A 21,198-nucleotide genomic window follows, 5' to 3' on the forward strand; every position below is an offset into this window, starting at 1 on the left:
TTACAACATGTTAAATTACATACAAAATGGAGACCAGACTCGAGTATACAAAGATGTTTAAGCCAAGTACACAAAGCCAAATCTAGTTTATTTTCTGAGCATAAGAAAAGTTTAACTTAGTTTATTTCTTGTAAATACCTCTGAAAATTATAGAAAAAAACTTAAGTCATCATCCTTAAATTGGTATGAGATAATTAATCACTTTTAACCAATTCCCTGTGTCTGGAAACCCACATTGTAATAACCAGTCAGTTCAAGGGTGAACAGCATCCTCATTTTCACTTTATAAAAGCCATCTTGTAACTTTATGCTCCTGAACTTCATATTGGTTTATATATTTTTTAAAGTTCCCAGTTTGTGAAGTATTCTTATATGCACAATACAATCCTACTAAATTCTATTTATTGATTTCACGATTTTAATTTTGCTATTTTAACAAACACCTAAACACAAATTTAAGAAATAGAACAGGGAAGTGGTAGAATTTATTATATAATAATCCTATTGCTAACTAGTAAAGAAAACAAAATATGGAAATAGTAAAAGTCATTTGCATCCCCGTGTTCTCAACAAATTTTAAGAGGGAGCATGTCCCGGGGCATTTTGGCACTTTTACATTCAGGGCCTGCCCTCAAAAGATTCAGATTGCTAGATCTGAGTCTTCAGAGTCACATTTTCAATCTTCTTAAGTTTATAGGGAGAATTTATAGGAAATAGATTAGTTTACTTCTGACATTTTTATTATAGAGTGTGAGGTACTTAGTAGGATATTAATCTAACCACTCTCAACAATTAATATTCTTATTTGGAACTGTTTTCAAACTCATGTAATTTGACACCATTGGATCCAAACATTCATGGTCCTAGCTTTGGATTAATTGCATCTATCCAATCCATTTTTGTTATCTTCAATCTTCTATAAATTTCTGTTACCTTTAAAGCTCTCTGTGCATATCCTTACTCTCTCTCTCTTTATTCTAGCCAGTCACTAAGACTTTTAAGTTCAGCCAAGCTTTTTCTCTGCTTTAAATTAATGCAGTCTTTCTTAGTTTTAGTCAACTCATCCTGGTCCAAAATCTTTCTTTGATCTTTAGAAACTGGTGCCTAAACATAAAAAAAAAAATTATATACAAAGATCTTAATAAAGCTTTGCTTATTAATTTCATTTTAAAACAATTGAGCCTCATGTTTTTTTTAATGTGTTTTATTGTTGTACTGCATTTTGAAGATAATTTCAAAAATTAACAAAGCAGCAAAAGTCTTAGACCCTAAGACCTTATTAAGATGGTTCTACTTGATAAAATTAAATACCATTCAGTAAAGCACAACTTTAATATATTAATCTCTATACATTATTTTCTGGATATTTAATGTGTCATTCCACGGTGTAAAACTGCTAAAATTAGTGACACAAATTTACAGGATGTTCACATTGTCCATGGATGATTGACATTCCAGTAGTATGTATGAATTGTAGCCTCAGCAAGCTTCTCAATGGAAACAAAACTTTTGAAAATAAAATGACTATCTTTGGTAAAGCACAGATGCCATAAATTGTATAGTCAGTATAAGGAAGATTCTAGCTGACATTCATAATACATCAAACAAACCAATGGGGTATTCAGTGGTTAACTCTAATGTAATGACAGTCCTAAGCCATCTGTCTTGAAAGCCTGGAATACAAAGTTCTACTGCTGACACACATGTGTTAGAAAAAAGACATTTGGAAAGTTAAGTAATAAATTATACTTCAAAGCAATAACTAATTACTGATAAACTACATAACATTTATTTTTAATTTGACAGAATAACAACAGTTAAATATAAGAGATTACAGTGCAGCAGCAGGTAGTAAAGCTTCAAAATAGCCGGTTCAGTGATTTATGTGTTAGTTTTTCAATTGACTCTGGGAGAAGTCTTCTTTGTGTACTTAGGAACAGCACACACTTTCCTTTGTAAATTTGTATTATCGGAGTAAACCTTCTATTTTAAATATCTTACAAGGTAGAATATTAAATGGGATTAATTTTAGAGCCAATAAGGCCAAAAGGTTTTTAATGTAGTAAATTGCTCTTGGTTTTCTAATTGTCCCTTTTTTTTTTAAATCTTTTAACGTATATTGACCTTATCCAAAATGTCTAATGTAATTTTTTATTAGCCTCTAGCAAGGCTATATGTATCATGAATCGTAAACGTAACCATGTGATTTTTAAATTTCAATTTGAAGTGTGAAATTATAGGCAAAGCTCAACTCCTTGAGATGAGGCACTTATTTTTATAGTGAATTGTCTCCATTAGTGTCCCATGGCTGCCGTAAAACACCACAAACTGCGTGGCTTATAATAACAGATATTGATTGTCTTTAAAGTGTCAGCAAGGCCACCCTCCTTCTTAAAGCCCTAGGAAAGGAGCTGTTCCATGTTTCACATCCAGTTTCTGATGGCCCCAGGCATTCCTTTGTTTATAGATACATCATTCCAGTCTTTCACCTTTAGATGGTCCTTGTGTGCCTTCACATTGTCTTCCCTTTTTGTGTGTGGGTCCAAATTTCCCCATTTTGTAAATACACTAGTCACATCAGATTTGGGCCCTCCATAATTATTTAATTTTAGCCTGGTGAAATGTACAAAGACCCAATAACAAACAAGGTCACATTCTCAGGGACTGGAGTTAGCACTTACGAATTTTTGGAGGGACACAATTCAACCCATAGTGTTGCACAGAATTTCATTTTTTTTCCACTTACCATTTCTGTGACTTTAAGGAAGTTATACAATCTCTCTGTGCTTCCTTTTTTTATATGGGTAGTAGAATTGTGAGTAATGAAGGAACTTATATAGAGAAAACACTTAGAACACATATTGATATTAAAATACTAGAGGCCTGGTACACAACATTCTTGCACTGGGGGAGAGGGGGTCCCTCAGCCCGGCCTGCACTCTCTCGCAGTCCTGGACCCCTTGGGGGATGTCTGCCTGCCAGCTTAGGCCCAATACCCCCAGGGACCTCTCGCAGTCCAGGACCTCTTGCTCCTTACCGCCAGCCTGCAGCAAAGGCAGGAGAGGCTCCAGCCACCACTGCTAAGCTCGCCAGCCTTGAGCCTGGTTTCTGGCTGAGTGGCTCTCCCCCTGTGGGAGAGCACTGACCACCAGGGAGCAGCTTCTGCACTGAGCATCTGCCCCCTGGTGGTCAGTGTGCATCATAGCAACTGGTCATTCCACCGTTCGGTTGGTTTGCATATTAGGGTTTTGTTACTAGTACTAGTATATAAGATTGGAATTATTCTTGCCTAATTAATGTCTGTTCTAATTCAAAAGATTTTTCACTATTTAGTTTCTTAAATTAATATCTCATTCTTTTATAGCAGGTAGGTAATTATATTGAACCTTGTCACTGGGGGTAGAATCTCAGTGTATCCTGATCCAGTTCTCCACCAGCCCAGCCTAGGTCCTACATTGTGCACAAATTAGTCTCCATTGCAAGATTTCTCCTTATTCTGTTACGGCATGTAGCCTTAGTCAGAAAAACACTAGTAATGTAATAGTAGTGAAATAAGCAGATTAGGAATCTGGCCACATTTGCTTCCATTTCAGACATATCATTAACCCTTATGGAAATGGACCAACGGGAATGTATAGAAAAGTATGCCATTTAGTCAGGAATGATACTAGAACCTTATATAAAGTTAAAATAATGTGAAGAAAAACATAAGATAACAATTTAAAAATAGCACTCATTTAATATTAGCCTTCCCTCAGGAAACAAACAAACAAAGAATACATTTGCTAACTGAAATGAACCAATAAAATAATCCCTCATATCATTATCTACATTGAATTGAAATATCCACACTGCAATTTTCTTTTTTTATCCTCATCAGAGAACATTTTTCCCATTGATTTTTAGAGAGAGAAAGAGATGTGAGAGAGACACATTGATTGGTTGTTTCCCCCGTGCACCTTAACTGAGGCTTGGGAATAAACCTGCAACCTAGGTATGTGCTCTTGACTAGGAATGAATCCCATGACCCTTTAGTGAGCAGGCCATCGCTCTAACAACTGAGCAACACCAGCCAGGGCGTTTCAAGAGTTTACAGCATGACTCACCTAATATATAAAATGAACATGTGTCAACAGTTCCTTTCTCATTAGTGAAGGAACCAGAGATATTAAAGCTAATTCAAAGGACAGTTCAAGAAGATTTGAAAAAAGAATTCTGGATAAGATTGCTGACTTAGATAACAAAACTGGCTATGCCCTACAGCACAACAACACTGAACCTTTTGGGGCTATATTTTCTACTAAACATAAATGATGTCATTTCACATATGGAAGCAATAAATGACAACATTAAAATTTTTTATGTTGGTGACTCATTTTTTTCAATATAAGGTAAAAGATATGGGCAAAAATTTACTTATTATTATTTATTATGACAAAGCAAGGATTAGTTACATTTTACCTGTTTCATCATATTTACCTTGAAATAGGCATTAATCTGATAGGGCCCTTGATGGTCCCAGATCTGTCTCTTGATTCAACAGTGTTTGGATGGAACAGACCCAGGGTCTCACCACTCTCCAGCATCTTATCCAGTCACCACCTTCAGAACCATCTCTGAGACCAGCCAACACACTGTTATTGTTTTTTTCTACCTTAACTCCTTATTGTCAAATGGCCATGAGCTCCAAGATTTGTCAGAATTATTCCACCGAGGTGGAGGCTATGGTCAACTGCCTGGCCAACCTGCATCTGCAGGCCACCCACACCTACCTCTCTCTCTCGGCTTTTATTTCCACCAAGACAATGTGGCTCTCGAGGGTGTGGGCCACTTCCTTCGCAAGTTGGAGAAGAAGATGCTTGAGGGTGCTGAGCATCTCTTGAAGATGCAAAACCAGTGCAGTGGCCTCAATCTCTTCCAGGATGTGCTGAAGCCTCCCCAAGATGAATGAGTGAAACTCAGGACACCCGGGAAGCTGCCTTGGCCTTGGAGAGGAACCTGACCCAGGCCCTTTGAAGCTGCATTTCCTGGGTTCTACCCACACAGACACTAATCTCTGTGACTTCAGGGAGAACCACTTCTTGGGTGAGGAGGTGAAATTCATCAAGAAGATGGAAGGCACCTGACTCACCTCCACAGGATAGCCGGCCCTCAGGCTGGGCTAGACCAGTGTCTCTTCAAAAGGCTCACCCTTAGACATGACTAAGAGCCTTTGGAACTCAGAGGCCTTTGAGGAGCCCCTCTGCATTGCCCTGGTGTCTATCTTTTGCCTGAGCCTCTCCCCAAAACTACTAGCCATTCATTTAACCACCCTGAAGCCCTCTCCAATGCATTGAACCAAATGGAAACAATAAAGCTTTTTGCAGAAAAAAAAGAAAGAAAAGAAACAGGCATTAAGCTAATAACAAAAAATAGCAAAAGAAGAACTAACCAGAAAGTAACCTCTGATATACTAATCTCTGCATTAGCTTATTAAAATCCCATGACTTATCTCTAAAAATACAAAATCTTGGTAAAATATGACTTTGTGTTCAAATGTGGATGTGCCTCATATCAATTATGGCAGGGCAAAAGTAAGTTTTCAGTTATTCATATGAAAAATAATACAATGATCTACATATATAAAGAGCTAAGGTCCATAACGTCCAAAATGACCAAATGGACGACCAAACACCGGAAGTCAGTCCTGCAGTCAGTGCTGGGTCGCTGTGGCAACCCAGCACTGACTGCCAAGGGGGCTGTGAATCAGGCCCAGAGAGAGGCCCAGAGAGAGAAGCAGGGTCTGATCTGCGGCCTCCGTGACAGCTGTTGATCAGCCCTTGCCTCTCTTTCTCTCCAGGCCCCTCCAGCAGCCGTGGGGGCTGCTGATCAGCCCCGCCTCTCATCAGGCCCAGAGATAGGCCCAGAGACACTGACTGGCATAGAAACTGACCAATCAGAACCAAATCAGGGTGAACTGTGAGGAGCCAATGGCTGCCTAAGAAGCAGAGCTTTTGACTCTGACTGGCATAGAAACTGACCAATCAGAACCTAATCTGGGTGAACTGTGAAGGCAGAACCTAAGGTGGGGGCTGAGGAGGGGTTTTAATGGCAACAGCTGTTTGGTATAAGGTGTAAGAAAGTGGCTCAATTTTTAATGACCGGTTTGGCAGTATAGTGCATATGGCTGTCTATCAGTCCAGATATAGGGATTATGTGTTTTTGTCTGCCAAGAGCATCTCCTCCTTCTGAAAAAGGCTTTTCTCCCCATTCAAGCAATCCTATCCTACATAATCTATCTATACTAATAAAAGGTTAATATGCTAATTAGACTGGGTTGACCAGCCATCTTCCAGATGTCTGACTTCCTTCCGGACAATGCCATGGTGGTGGGGGCCGAGGCAGAGGCAGTTAGAGGCTATCAGGAAGGCAAGGGAGGGCAGTTGGGGGTGAGATCAGGCTGGCAGGGGAGGAGAGTCAGCAACCAGGCTGTCAAGGGAGGGCAGTTAGGGGCAATCAGGCAGGCAGAGTCAGTAAGGGGTGATCAGGCCAGCAGGGGAGATCAGTTAGGGGCAATCAGGCAGGCAGGCAGAGGAGTTAGGGACAATCAGGCAGGCAGGCAGGTGAATGGTTAGGAGCCAGCAGTCCCAGATTGTGAGAGAGATGTCCGACTGCTGAGAGTCAGACATCCCCCAAGGGGTCCCCGATTGGAGAGGGTGCAGGCTGGGCTGAGGGAACCCCCCCCCGCCCCTGTGCACGAATGTCATGTACCAGGCCACTAGTTAATTAATAATAAATAAATATACAAAAATAGAGTTTGTATTTTGCATACTCATAACTGTAAACATACTTTTGCTTCACTGTGTATATAACCAGTATTCAATGTAAACAGACAGGCTTATAATTAAACCTATGGTATAAACCAGTGGTTGGCAAACTGCGGCTCGCAAGCCACATGCGGCTCCTGAGCCACAGTTTGCCGCTCTGTTGACTAATGAGTTTGCCGACCACTGGGATAGGGGCTTAATCACAAGGAACAACAACAGCTTGTAATTATTGGAATCGAGAGTCTAGGTCAGTGGTCAGCAAACTCATTAGTCAACAGAGTGGCAAACCGTTGCTCGTGAGCCGCATGTGGCTTGCAAGCCGCAGTTTACCGATCACTGGTATAAACCAATAAATAATGAAGAAAACCTTTGAAATTTGTTGTTTAAAATAATCACTGTTATGTTGCCATCAGGTTTTTTTTCTCTCATAAAAATGAAATTAAAAATATGAGTTTCTAATTTACACTGTGCATTGACCGTGATGTTTATTAGTGAGGCTTAAGTTCTTTCCAGTTCAGACCAGAAATCAATAATGGAAATTAATTATGATGATAAAAAAGAATTATTTAAGTCATTTTTAGACAGGAATCCTTAAGTATGTACATATCAGTAAAAACATGTTTTTGAAAGAAAAGTTAACATATATTGGGCATGCCCTATTCATATGCTGTCAAGATTATGAAAGCCAAATATCTCACATGAATTTAAACATTCTTTTTCTTGCCCTTTTCATTTTACAGACAAGGGTTTCTATTTGCAAAGCTTATAAATTGAATATATTTTCTTCTAAAATTAAAGTTTATAATTAACAAACATAAATGGTATATTTACGATAGAATTAAAATAACTATCCCTCTAGATTTGGGGAAATATGGAGAACAATCATAATCATAACTTAAGTTGGCATACATTTGAAATTTGTGAACATAGATTTTGTGAGCATAGGAACTAGTAAAATAGTACAAATGATATTAAGTAAAAACATAAATTTTGACATATTCAGTTAGTAAGCTTGAACCATAGAGAACAATATTCTATAGGCGTACAGACTGCTCAGAATTTTTTAAGCATGCCTGGATCACTTATGGAAATTAAGCACATGATTTATTATAAAGTAATTCCAATCAAATTATAAAGATTACTATTATACACAACCAACTTTCTGATCACAATGTAATTAAGGTACATGTTAAAATTAGAGAAATTATATTCAGTAAACAAGAAACATCTCTAAATAGTTCATAGAAAATAAAACAATAAACTAGAAATTAGAAAATTTAGAAATAATGTTTACATATAAAATATAAATTTAAAAACACAAAAACTCTTCGCCCTAGGTAAGCAAATTTATCACCTCGTCACTTCCTGCAAAAATGCATTTTAGATTATGGATGCTTAGTTACCCTGTGACCTCAGTTTATTGCATCCAAGACAATTTATTGTAGTTTTTCAGATTTTTTTGGGGGGGGTGGGGGTAAAAGTGGGAGAATCACTCTTTCTAGCTCTCTATATCTCCAGATTACAGTACACAATGCTTTGCATTTTTATGCTAATAGAATTGGTATATAACATTGTGTAAGTTTAAGGTATGCACCATGTTGATTTGATACATTTATATATTGCAATATGACTACCAGCTTTAGCTAAGCTCTCTATCACTTCACATAATTCATTTATTTTTGTGGTGAGAACATTTATGATCCAATGCCCTGTATATTGAGAGTCAGAGTTGAACTGTGTCACACTACTGATGGGAAACATTCCCTCCAGATGGAGACAGGGTTACCCCTAACATGAATAGGTGTGGTTGAGGAGTCCAGGAGCTGAGACCTCCAGAGGTTTATGAAGTTAACTTGGCAGGACCCAGTGAGGCCTCAGACATGCCTGTAACAGGTGTATAGACTAGGGAAGCAGTAGAGGAGCCTGTTAGCCACAAAATCTGTAAAAGGCAAAGAATATGAAAGATAAGTGGATTTACATTGAAATGAAAAACTCGGGTACTAAGGCTGCTATGAGCCTGAATAAGGAAGCTCAGGCTCTTAGGAGGATGAATAAACAAACAAATAGTAAGAATACGTAGGTTTTATGACTGAAAGCTGGAGAGACTGACCTAACTAAAGAGGCAAGTACAGAGAGCTTAGGTAGAGAACATTTCAGCTCATCAACTAAGCATATGAGCTGATGCCAATATATATATTAAAGATTTGATGGAACGAAGACTTAGACCAGCTAATGGACCAATCTGTGGCTGTTACCTGAAATGTATGCAGAGAGAATTATGGAATTAAGACAAATCAAGGCAAAGATAAGATTTGGGCATACATCCCTTGATCCTACAAATACCTGGACTGACATGGCTAGGATTTTGTATTTTCTGTCTGGACTGCACTTAGTGTTATTTTGTCAGTTTTCATTGTTTATGGAGATATTCTGGGTATTCATCACATCTACATATTGTTTGAAATGAATTCTTTGGCACCTCTCTTTTTGGTCTCTATAAAGTTCAGCCAAACATATGGCCCAAAAAGCTTATATTCCTATATACTTCCAAGATAGGAAAATTGAAATTAGATTGTAGAACAAGAGAAGACAAATTGCTTTGGCATTTCATAAATATTTTATGCTGTCCAGGTTGCTGCAAATATTATTTTTAAATTTAATTATGCAATGTTTCCATTGACTTAGAGTCTTAGGGTAATGTAGATCATTGAGATTTAAACATGAAAAAAGCCAACAATGTTTCAAAAATGACTAACATCATGGCAGCATTGGAATAAATACCTCCTAGTATTGGATTTGTATACACCCTTGGATATCGCTAATGCCACCTATAGTATACGTCTCGGGCATGCCTTCCCTTTGCTAAGCATGTAGTGTGCTTTTGCTCCCCTGAGTACTCCAGAGATAGTAGACTGTGGGTTGAATTAATAGGAACTTTTATAACCTGCAAATAATTTATTACAATGATGATTTTGCTTAAAAAATTCCCTGTGTGTTATATTACTTTGAATATTATCCAGTGGGAATAGAATGAGGATAATATCAATGATTATAGCTCTCTAGAACTTTATAGAAACTTATGTATCCTGAAGCAGCCTGAGATATTTCACAGCCTATTAAGAAGAAACTTTTGATTTGCAGTTACCAAGTGCAATGAAAATCCTTAATGCTAATTGGATTTTTCAAATATAGGCCATCTTATGTCTGAGAATTGTACTCTGTCCACTATCAAGTGATTAGACAACCCAAACTGACAGCTTCCTATGCCTAAAGCCTACAAAACAGTGAAGGTAGCAATAAAACACACCTTGACGTGAAAAATTTTACCCTCTCAAGAACCACAGAATTAACAAAATTCAGGACCAGTTTCACGTCGTAACTGAACCTTCAGTGAGAAGACCCTACTAGGATTGGAAACTCCACTGATACCTAAAGTTATGTTGATTTCTGGGATTAGAGAACTTCCTCTAACATTATGTATAAATGTGTAGTCCATAGGTGGACCACAACAAAGACAGATTGTTTTGCTCTCCTACTGAGCAAAAAAGTCATGATCCTTCAACCTCATCTTATTATTTTAAAATGGGATTTCCCTGAACCAAGTTTAAGGTGGGACAAGCTCTCAAGAGTTGCATTATGATAAAGAAATGTCACTTTCAATTAAAAATCATTCTTTGTTGTTGTTTTTTTTAATATATTTATTTTGATTCCAGAGAGGGAGAGGGAGAAAGAGATAGACACATCAATGAAGAGAAAGAATCATTGATCGGCTACCTCCTGCATACCCCACACTGGGAATTGAGCCTGAAACCTGGGCATACTAGTATGCCCTGATCTGGAATCAAACCATGACCTCCTGGTTCATAGGTCAACACTTAACCACTAAGCCAAGCAGGCCGGGCTAAAATATAATTCTTATCTAATACTACTTAGACACCTTTATGGCTAGGTGGCTGTTCATGTATTATATACAGAGAATGACCTACTATTTTATCTGAACTTCTGGCAAAAGAGGGATCCTTATCTATAATATTTTTACCTTGAAAATAAAGCATGATAAAATGTAAATTAATGCTAAGCTATGTGCTGCAATGATGGTAAACTACTGCTAACATACAACACTGACTGTTCTAAGCACTGTACTAGAACTCAGGTATGTTTACCAGCCATAAAGCATATTATGCTGAATTTGAAAAAAATATACTTTTAGTCGGATGGGCCAGCGATATTTTTTACTGCATGATTAAGTCATTGAGTTACCTAACACTGGCTATAAACACATAATATGACAGTTTAACTATAGAGCTCTCCTTCATGTTTATGTATGCACATGATCATAGGAAGCAACTCCACACAAAGAAAGAAAACAAATTGTCTGTAGAAGCCATACTCAAATCCACCAACTTTCCAAAGAAGAGCCCTAAAGTGCAGATTGGCCCAACCATTTTTAAGAAATTAAAATGGTAAATATAGCCATACTTCCCTCTGATTTGTCTAAACTTATAGGCATTCAGAAGTCAGGGGCTAGGAGAATAAAATAATTTGAGGAGGAGAGTCTAAGAAGACTGGTGCATTGCTCTGCTCTCCATTTTTTATTGCACCTGCCTTTGTGGAAGTATATGGATCGTTGGTCCATGTAGCTCATATTAGGGAAACCAGGATATGAGAACTTAGATACAGATTTTGCTTTGGATGATATTGGGGTTTTGAATTCCTTTCCTAGGGCTACTCTAATAAAGTACCACAAACTGGCTTAAAACAACAGATAACATCCTTCCACCATTTTGAAGGCTGGAAGTCCAAAATCAAGATATTGACAGGGCTATGCTCTTTCTCCTAGCTTCTATGGGTTGCTGGCAATCTGATATTCATTTGTTTGCAGCTATATAATTCTAACCCCTGTCTTACTATCCACATGGTCCTCTTCCCTCCCTGTGTCTGTGTTTTCATATGGTGTTCTCCTTTCTGCTTATATCTATTTCTTTCTTTTTTGTAAATACACATCTTATCACATTAAAGGCTCACTCTACTCCAGTATGACATCATTTTAACTTATATCTTGAGGCCCAGTGCATGAAATTTGTGCATGGGTGCGGTCCCTAGGCCAGGCCGGCGATCAAAGTGCGAGCTTCTGGCGTGGAAGAGTAGGTCCTAGCTGACCTTTGGGCACTGGGTAGCACCTGGGTCCCCAGGCCCCCACATGCTCCCCTCTGCCTGAGTTATGGTGTCCAAGTCCCCACGCATAGATGGGGCGAGTACAGGGACGCTGTGGGCCAGAGCGCAGCATGGGCCTCTGGGCCGCCCAGCAGCGCCACAGGGAATCTGGGCAGGCAGCATATTCTCTCCCAGCCTGCCTCGCAGACTGGCTCCTACAGGAACACACGGGGAGCCCAACCAGCCCCTATGATCCTGGTGGCTGCAGCACAACTCACCTGGAAGAGGCCGCAAGGGTGTGGGGTTGGGGGGCTCCTCACGGGCGCCCAGCACCTGAGCATGGGGGCTTCCCCAGTGCACGAGTCCTGGCATCCCAGGGGAGGGTAGTAGGGGGAGTGAGAGGAAGCTTGACAGACACCCGCATTCTCACCACACCTCTGTCCCTGTCACCCTCGCCCCCAGGGAGCCAATGAGAGTTTTCAGTCCCCTGCCAGGGTGCCTTGGGAGGTTAGTAGCCACCACCTACCCCCAGTTCCCCTTCCCAGCCAAGAGCCCAGCCAAGATCGGGCGATCAGGGCCTGCCTGCCGCTGGTTGCCATCTGTGAGATCACCTGCCTTGACCTGTCACTGCTCGCTCACCTGCTCCACCATCCACCATGGTTTTACTCTCGTCAGGGCCCATCAGGACTGGCAGTGCCTCCACTGCTGCCTGCTGCCAGTGCTGAGTTGCCGACGCCCGCCATGTTCCACTCCGCCCTCTGGAGGTCAGTGCACATCATAGCAAGCGGTGGAACTCTTGGTCTCCTGGTCGAAAGACCACTGGAGGGAACAATTTGCATATTAGGCTTTTATTATATAGGATTACATCCCTAAGACTCTATTTCCAAATAAGGTCACATTCAAAAGTACTTGTAATTAAGACTGCAACATAACTTTTTTGGAAACTCAGTTCAACCTAACACAGCCCCCATTAGTACTCAGAGTAATAAATTTATTTTGACAGTGGGGACTTGATAGAGCACATCACTTAGGAAAAAAAATACACATAATTTTCATTATTCTTCTTAATAGCATTGATAATAATGTTTTCATATCTTATAACATGAGTAATTGACTGGAAAAATGAGAATTTAATCAGAGAGAACCATATTAATACAAAAAACTTCATTCTAGCTCTACTGTTGTTGCAATACTTGTATGTAGTCCAGTATGGTAATGCAAATAGACTGTTAAATTTGTATTAAATTAAAAATTTTAAACATCTGCCTCTAAAATGCTTTGCTCTAAAGTGTGTACCACATTATAATTATTAAATGGCATTTAAAAGCATAGTCACTACTTTAAAAACTGAAATATTTAGTTCTAATTCTTTTTTTTCTTTATTCCAAATTCTGAGATTTTTGCAAGTCTATAAATATAGGAGAGAAAGTATATGAATTATCACTATGTGTCCATGTTAGTAAGACATAGAAATTATCAGAAGCTAAATCAGTAGAAAATATGCATCCTTATAATTAATAAATGTCTCATTTATTAAATTAAATTACTAAATGTCTCATTTTTTAAATTAAATTACTAAATGTCTCATTTTTTAAATTAAATTACTAAACTTGAGGTCATATTGATTGGAAGCTCATAAGACACCATAATTCATATTAATCTTATGTTTATTTCTGAACCCATAACATAAATGTGAGAGGGCTCTACCATTATTTTAATTTATGGATGTCCCATCTTTATTATTCACCTCAAAATAAGTATAAACTCATAATTTGAAACAAATTTTTTAAATTTAAATAGTTTATGATGTTGTAAAACATTGTAATTATAGAAATTGCACACTATATTTCTAGAGAGTACTGATTTAAAATACAAAGTTTTAATTCGGAATATCTAATCTCTTTTTTGTCCTTAGAAAAATAGGATCACTGTAATTGCTGTATGCATGGACATTGGGTTTTAAATATGTGATTAAAACAAGCATTACATCTTATGAAATTTAGCTGATATGTTCCTTAAATTGGCATAAAGTATATGTATGCATATGTGTGTGTATGTATGTGTATTCTTTTCACTAATGTCAACATGACCAATTTTTCTCTGTTTCTTGTATTGTGAATCAGAACTACATGTCTTGCTATTAAATCCAAGTTGAATGAAAATCAAATTTAATTGACTCTGGACTCACATGCTCTTTATTATGGTGATCACTGTAGGAGAGAGGTCATAAAGGTTAATACTGACTAAGGAATCTTATTTATGTTTTTCATTAATGAAGGATCAAATAGTGTAATAAATGGAACTTAAATTATTTAAATTTTTCTCCTCTCTAGCTCTGTTTTAATAAAAATGATATTACATTTATATTTAAGTGTATTATGCTATAATTCCATCACTATAACCGCATCATATATAAAGAAGCATAAGCACAAAAATGCACCACAAAGTTAAACATACTAATAAACCTGGGTCAATTGTCAAATGAAATAGTTACAGTAAACCACTGAGTTTCAAACTACTATGAACTGCTATACATATCATCTTCATTTATATCAAGTCCAATGAAATGTGGCAATTGTTTTTATATCTTACATAAAACTTGAAGTTACCAATTTTAGATAACATAACATAGAAATACAGAAACATATGCTAAAATTTATTAAATATATTTGTAGCTGAGAGTAAAAGACTATTTTTTTAAAAGGGTGATATAATATTACATGTCTTTACAAGTTACATATGCTACATTTTTTATGAATGTTTGAGTATGCATAAAGAGAATCTATATTATCCTGTCTCCGGTATATATTAACATAAAGACTAATTATTGAATAGTATTGTAGCTTATGTTATTTATGCTTTTAAAAAATGTAACCTAAAATTAAATATAAGATCCACATTTATTTTATAACTAGAGGCCCAGTGCACGGATTCAGCCATGTCTGAGCCCTCTTGCAATCTGGGACCCCTCGGGGGATATTGGAAGTCCAGTGCATGGATTCTGCCTGGTCCCCGCAGGCCAGGCCAAGAGATCCCACTGGTGCACAAATCCATGCACCGGGCCTCTAATATGTTATAAGATCTTTGGCTAATTTCTTCCCACTCTCTCCCCTCCTCCTTTCCCTCTGAGATTCATCAGTTTGTTCCATGTTTCCATGCCTGTGCATTGAGCATCTGCCCCCTGGTGGTTGGTGTGCATCATACCTACCAGTCGAATGATCAAATGGTTGCTTAGGTTTTTATATATATATAGATTTTAAATGTTTAATTAAGGAACTTGATAATTAAATCCTCCTAATGGAAAAATCTTCAAACTCTTTTTTTCTTTTCTTTTTTTACATCCAGTTCAAACTTGAGGAACAGCATGTCTCCATAGACATATTATTGAATGTTTTCATATATATTTGGATAATAATACCTGGTTAATTAATTAACTTCATTAATTTTTCCTTTTTATTTGTGAACTTTCTGAGTATAAAATACATATAGAAGCATATAAAAATCATATATATATAACATTTCTTAAGATGAACTTATCCATATTACTGACTAGCACAAAGATTAAGAATCAGATCAACAAAAGAAAAAAATAAGTAAATTAGACTACATCAAACTAAAAATCTTTTGCACAGCAAAATAAACCATTAATAGCCCAGCTGGCCTGGCTCAGTGGTTGAGCATCGACCTATGGACCAGGAGGTCTCAGTTCTATTCCTGGTCAGGGCACACACCAGGGTTGTGGGTTCAGTCTCCACTAGGGGGGCATGCAGGAGGCAGCCTATCAATGATTCTCTCTCATTGTTGATGTTTCTATCTCCCTCTCCCTTCCTCTCTAAAATCAATAAAAATATAATTTAATAAAAAGGAACCATCAACAAAATGGAAAGGCAACCTGCTACATGGGAGAATATATTTGCCAATGATACATCTGTTAAGGGAGTAATTTCCAAAATATATAAAGAACTCATTCAACTCAACACCAGGAACACAAACAAACCATTTAAAAATGGCCAAAGGACCTAAATAGAAGACACTTCTTCAAAGAGGACCTACTGATAGCCAATGAAAAATGTTCAACATGACTAATCACTAGAAAAAATTCAAATTAAAACCACAATGAGGAATCACCTCAAATCTGTCAAAATGGCTATCATCAATAAGTTAACAAAAAAGTGCTGGTGAGGAAGGGGAGAAAGGGAAACCCTCATGCACTGTTGGTTGGAATGCGGACTTATGCAGTATGGAGTTTCCTCAAAATTTTCAAAATAGAACTGCCTTTTGACTAATTTATCCCACTTCTGGGATTATATTCGAAGGAACCTGAAGCACTAATTTGAATGCATATATGGACCCCTATGTTCATTACAGCACTATTTATAATAGCCAATATCTGGGAACAGCCCAAGTACCCATCAGCAGATGAATGTATAAAAAAGCTGTTGTACATTTACACAATGAAATTCTACTCATCCATAAAAACGGAAATCTTACCTTTTTCAACAGCATGGATAGACTTGGAGAGTATTAAACTCAGTGAAATAAGACAGTCAGCAAGAGACAAATACCATATAATCATACTTATATATGGAATCTAATGAACAAAATAAACTGACAAACCAAATAGAAACAGAGGTATGGACACAGGGAACAGACTAACAGCTGTCAGAGGAGAGGATGAGCTGGGGGACTCGATGAAAGAAGGTGAAGGGATTAAGCAAAACAACAACAACAACACAACTATATATATATATACATATATTTACAAAATCAGAAACAACAGAGTGGTGATAACCAGAGGGAAAGAGGGTGGGAGCATAGATGAAGAAGGGAAAAGTGGGGTGGGGGGGTGTCAGGTAATGGGGATGGAAAGAGACTTTGCCTTTGCTTGGGGCGATGGGCACACAATGCAATGTACAGATGATGTTTTGTTGTGTTTATACTTGAAAGCTGCATGATTTTGCAAACCAATATCACTCCAATCAATTAATATTTTAAAAAAACAACAATACAAGAAGTCATTCCTAAAAGGAATAAGCTGTTTTTAAAGAGAATTAAATAGAACTTAAAACAACATCAAAATAACAGAAATCTTACAGGTTCATGTACCAGATAAATCATTTTCGTTATCTTATTGAAATGTGTCTGATTTTAAATATATGTCTATAATTTTATTCATGGACAAAGTCATTATGACAAACTGATTTTTTATTACCTTCGCATATCTTTTATATTAATCCAGAAATATTTTTTACTCTACTAAGGCAGTTGCTAGTGTTTGACTGAGACACATTTTTATGTTTAAGTGGAGACTTTTTAAATCGTTTCCTCAGAAAGCCTTTGCTTCTCTTTGACAACATGACAACCTTTAAACGGGCTTTAAAAAGCAAATATATATATATATCCAAATAGCTATACAAACCTACCTATAGAATTACTCATTCATTCCTTCACATGTTTAAGCTTGTTAGTAGTTCATTGCTTATTTATAAGTTAATTTCAATGAAACAACTCATGATTTATATGTATATAAATATTGAACATTTAATTTATCAATTCTTCAAATGAAAAAAGGTAGACTTTTTAAATTACAAAAGTAATACAGGAATAAATATTTTAGTAGAAATCAATCAACACCAAAACACATAGAATAAATTCCTTCTTCAATAGTGACTTAATAATTTGGAGGGAAGAATGCCTTTAATGCTGTTACACACATATTCAGATAATCATGTAATAGTTTGAGAGATAATAACATAATTACTTTTTCATGTATCAGTTATTTACACTTCCTACTGTATGTCTGACACTGTATAGATGTTAGTAATACAAATGCTGATGAACAGACACAGAACATTCCCTTAAGTAGCTTACTTTAAGCTGTAAAGCAAGATTAAGGAAAGGTTGAGTAAGTAAGTCACATAGTAAGTTAGGTCATGTGCAGTGAAAGATAAATCAGGGAAATGAAATAGATTCTGTGTGTCCTAAAATATATTTACATATTTTTATTATTGATGAGGTGATTGTTTTCCTATATTTTAATTATTTTTAAATTTTCTTGTGTTTGTGTGTGTGTTTGTGTGTGTGTGTGTGTTTAATCCTCACTCAAGAATATTTTTTTATTGATTTTAGAGAGAGAAAGGGAGAGGAAGACAGAGAGAGAGAGAGAGAGAGAGAGAGAGAGAGAGAGAGAGAGAGAGAGAGAGAGAAACATAGGTGTGAGAGAGAAGTAGGATATAGGATGTTCAAGCAATGCAAACCTGGGTCACATGAGTGGGAACATTCACCCCAGCCCTACATCCTGACTATTATGAACCTCAAAATCAGTCACAAGTTCTCCAGAGAAAGTCATTTTTGGACTTGTTTGAGCCTTCTGCTCTCTCTAGAAAGCCTTATTGTAGTAGTAATAAATGGATGACTGTGAAAAACATATTTGCAACATATCTGCCAGGGCCCAGAAAGAAACAACTTGTCCATTTAATCTTCAGTTTGATGGAAGTTTAATAAAAGAGCTAATTGCAAAAAGAGGGTGAAATTTAGAGGACCCTAAAAAGTAAAGTGCAGCCAGAACCTGCCAATACGTGAAGGGAAGGAAGTGGCAAATCAGAAAGAGTAATTGTAATGAGAGGGTCCCCTGGAAGCTGTGACCTTTGGGGTGTGTGTGTGTGTGTGTGTGTGTGTGTGTGTGTGTACTGTCATCATTCTCAGCATTGGAACTGACATTTTTAAAAATTATTTTTGTTGTTGTTAATCCTCACGAGAGGATATTTTTTTCCATTGATGTTTTTAGAGAGAGTGGAAGGGAGAAAGAGACAGACAGAGAGTGAGAGAAGCATTGATGTGAGAGAAACTCATAGATTGGTTGCCTCCCGCATGCACCCCTACTGGGGCCGGGATGAAACCTGCAACCCAAATACGTGCCCTTGACTGGGAATCGAACCACAACCCTTAGTTTCTGGGGCTGACACTCCAACCACTGAGCAACATCACCCAGAAATGACCAACTTTTTGGTGTGGGTAAGGGGATTCATCCCATCTCCACAAGGTAACCACAACATCTACCCTCTTTCCAACAGGATTTTATTATGTTATTTAAGTATAAACTCAACATTATTGATCTCTATTCACAGCTGTAAATTTTATTTCAAGCTGCATCTTATTCTTGCATAAAAGATGTGCTGATTTTGCCTTTCATACAAATGGTATAGTGAATGATAGTTCTTTCTTTATCATTGTTTAAAAATATTTGCTGTGTTTCACAATATCTATTCCCTACCTTATTCAGTATTTTGATAAGCTAATCTGTATGGACTGCATCAATAGATTTCCTTTGCCAACTGATTTTGGTCAATGAACTTGCATGAAATTTCAGGATGGAGAAGGGGAAGTTCAAGATGTTAATTATCTGGCTTTTTACTCAATGAAGGGTCCTTGTGGTAAGTGAAACCTCTACAAAGGTCACAGCTTCCAGGGGACCCTCTTAATACAATTAATCTTCCTGGGTTACTACTCCTTCCCTCTAGTGTCTGGCTAGGTCCTGGCTGCAATTACCTTTTTGGGGGTCCTCTAAATTTCACCCACTTTTATTAAATAAAGATTGAGCATACAATTTTTTTTTCTGGGCCCTGATAGATATATTTCAAATAGTTTTTTTTTTCACAGTCAGACATTGGAAGAGAAATTATTTTCCTGTCTGGATGAGCTTTAAGTTGCAAAATTAATATTAATGCATGTTATTATTTTGTAAAAATAGTAAGAGCATATTTAAAATTATTTAAAATCCCTTAAATTAGCTATCTTCCAACTTCAGTTTTGTGAATATGATTCCAACTTAATGTTAGCGTACCATTTATTTATTTTCTTTTATTTGTATCTTAACTATTTGTGTTCTTCAGTGTTCTTTGCACTGCATCATTTCATATCATAAAGTATCTCTGTTCCAGTTTATTCATACAAATTTTCTATCACTGGAGTAAAAACTTTTGAAGTAGTGACTCTTTGTTTTATACTAAACAAGAAATCATATCTAAATATTAGAAATGGTTTCTTTATTACTCTATATTCTAAGATTTAGAAATATGCTTAAATTATTACTATTAATAATTCTAATTTATTTATTATTACGAATTTATTATTAGAATTCTAATTTATTTATTATTACGATTTTTAAGTTTCCTATTATAACATATAAACTGGATTGTTTACACTGTTTTATTTGGCAGAATCTTCACATTAGTACAATCCAAGATTCTTTCATATTCAGGGATAAGACTTGACACTCAACTAATAATGCAATAATAATGACAAGACTGATTCTTTTCTTTGCAGCATACAGTATAATATGTTGTTTTTGGTAGATGTCCTACTTTTTTCTTTTATTCAGACAACATGTTATGGTAATCATATGAGAAGACTTTACAAATTAAACTCAAACAGATTTTTTTCATATTATGTGTTTATCACAGTCTAGCATATTGTGGTAATATGGCTTTAGGTTTATCTCTTTGCTAAGAAATATAAAACAGATAAGAAAATTAGGAGAAGATAAGCCATAAATTCAATGCAAAATGGTCCTGTTCAGATGACATTTAAAGTATCTCATTTAAAACATTATGACTTTAATAATTAATGTGATATATATCATTATTTTAATTCTAAGAAAAAATCATATGTAAAGCTTTACTAAATGTACTCAAATATTACAAAAGGAAAGGAATAGTAGCATGTATTACATACACTGATATGTAAAAAGGAGATGGATTTGAAACTACAACATTGTGTGGATAAAAATACTGAAGGCCAGATGGGGTACATCCCAGGGATTTGAAGAAAATTGGCTGTAGAAATCTTATACCTGAAGCATTAGTGGCATTTGACAAAGTCTACAAAGTAAGTGATATGCCCATTGTCTGTAATGCAGAGATGTGATTCTGGTTGTAGGAAGAAAAATGAGAACATGGTTAGCAATTCTAAAACTGTCAATCATGAATGTTATTCCAATTTAATCCTAACACAGAGAAATGGTCTGTGATCATGTAATGCTGATTATTCAGCAACATCTAACCAGATGAGGGAAACATAATGTTTGACAACAGTTTTGAATCTTTAATGCTGTTGGTGATAGACAAACCAGATTATTATCTCTTGACATAGAAAGATAAGGCTAATTGGTGTTCATGAAGTAATATACTTAAAATTAATTTTATTAATAAGCAATTTAGGAAAGAGTATTAAGTTTCTG

This window comes from Cnephaeus nilssonii (genome assembly GCF_951640355.1).
Source record: "Cnephaeus nilssonii genome assembly, chromosome: 8".
Taxonomy (NCBI): Eukaryota; Metazoa; Chordata; class Mammalia; order Chiroptera; family Vespertilionidae; genus Cnephaeus; species Cnephaeus nilssonii.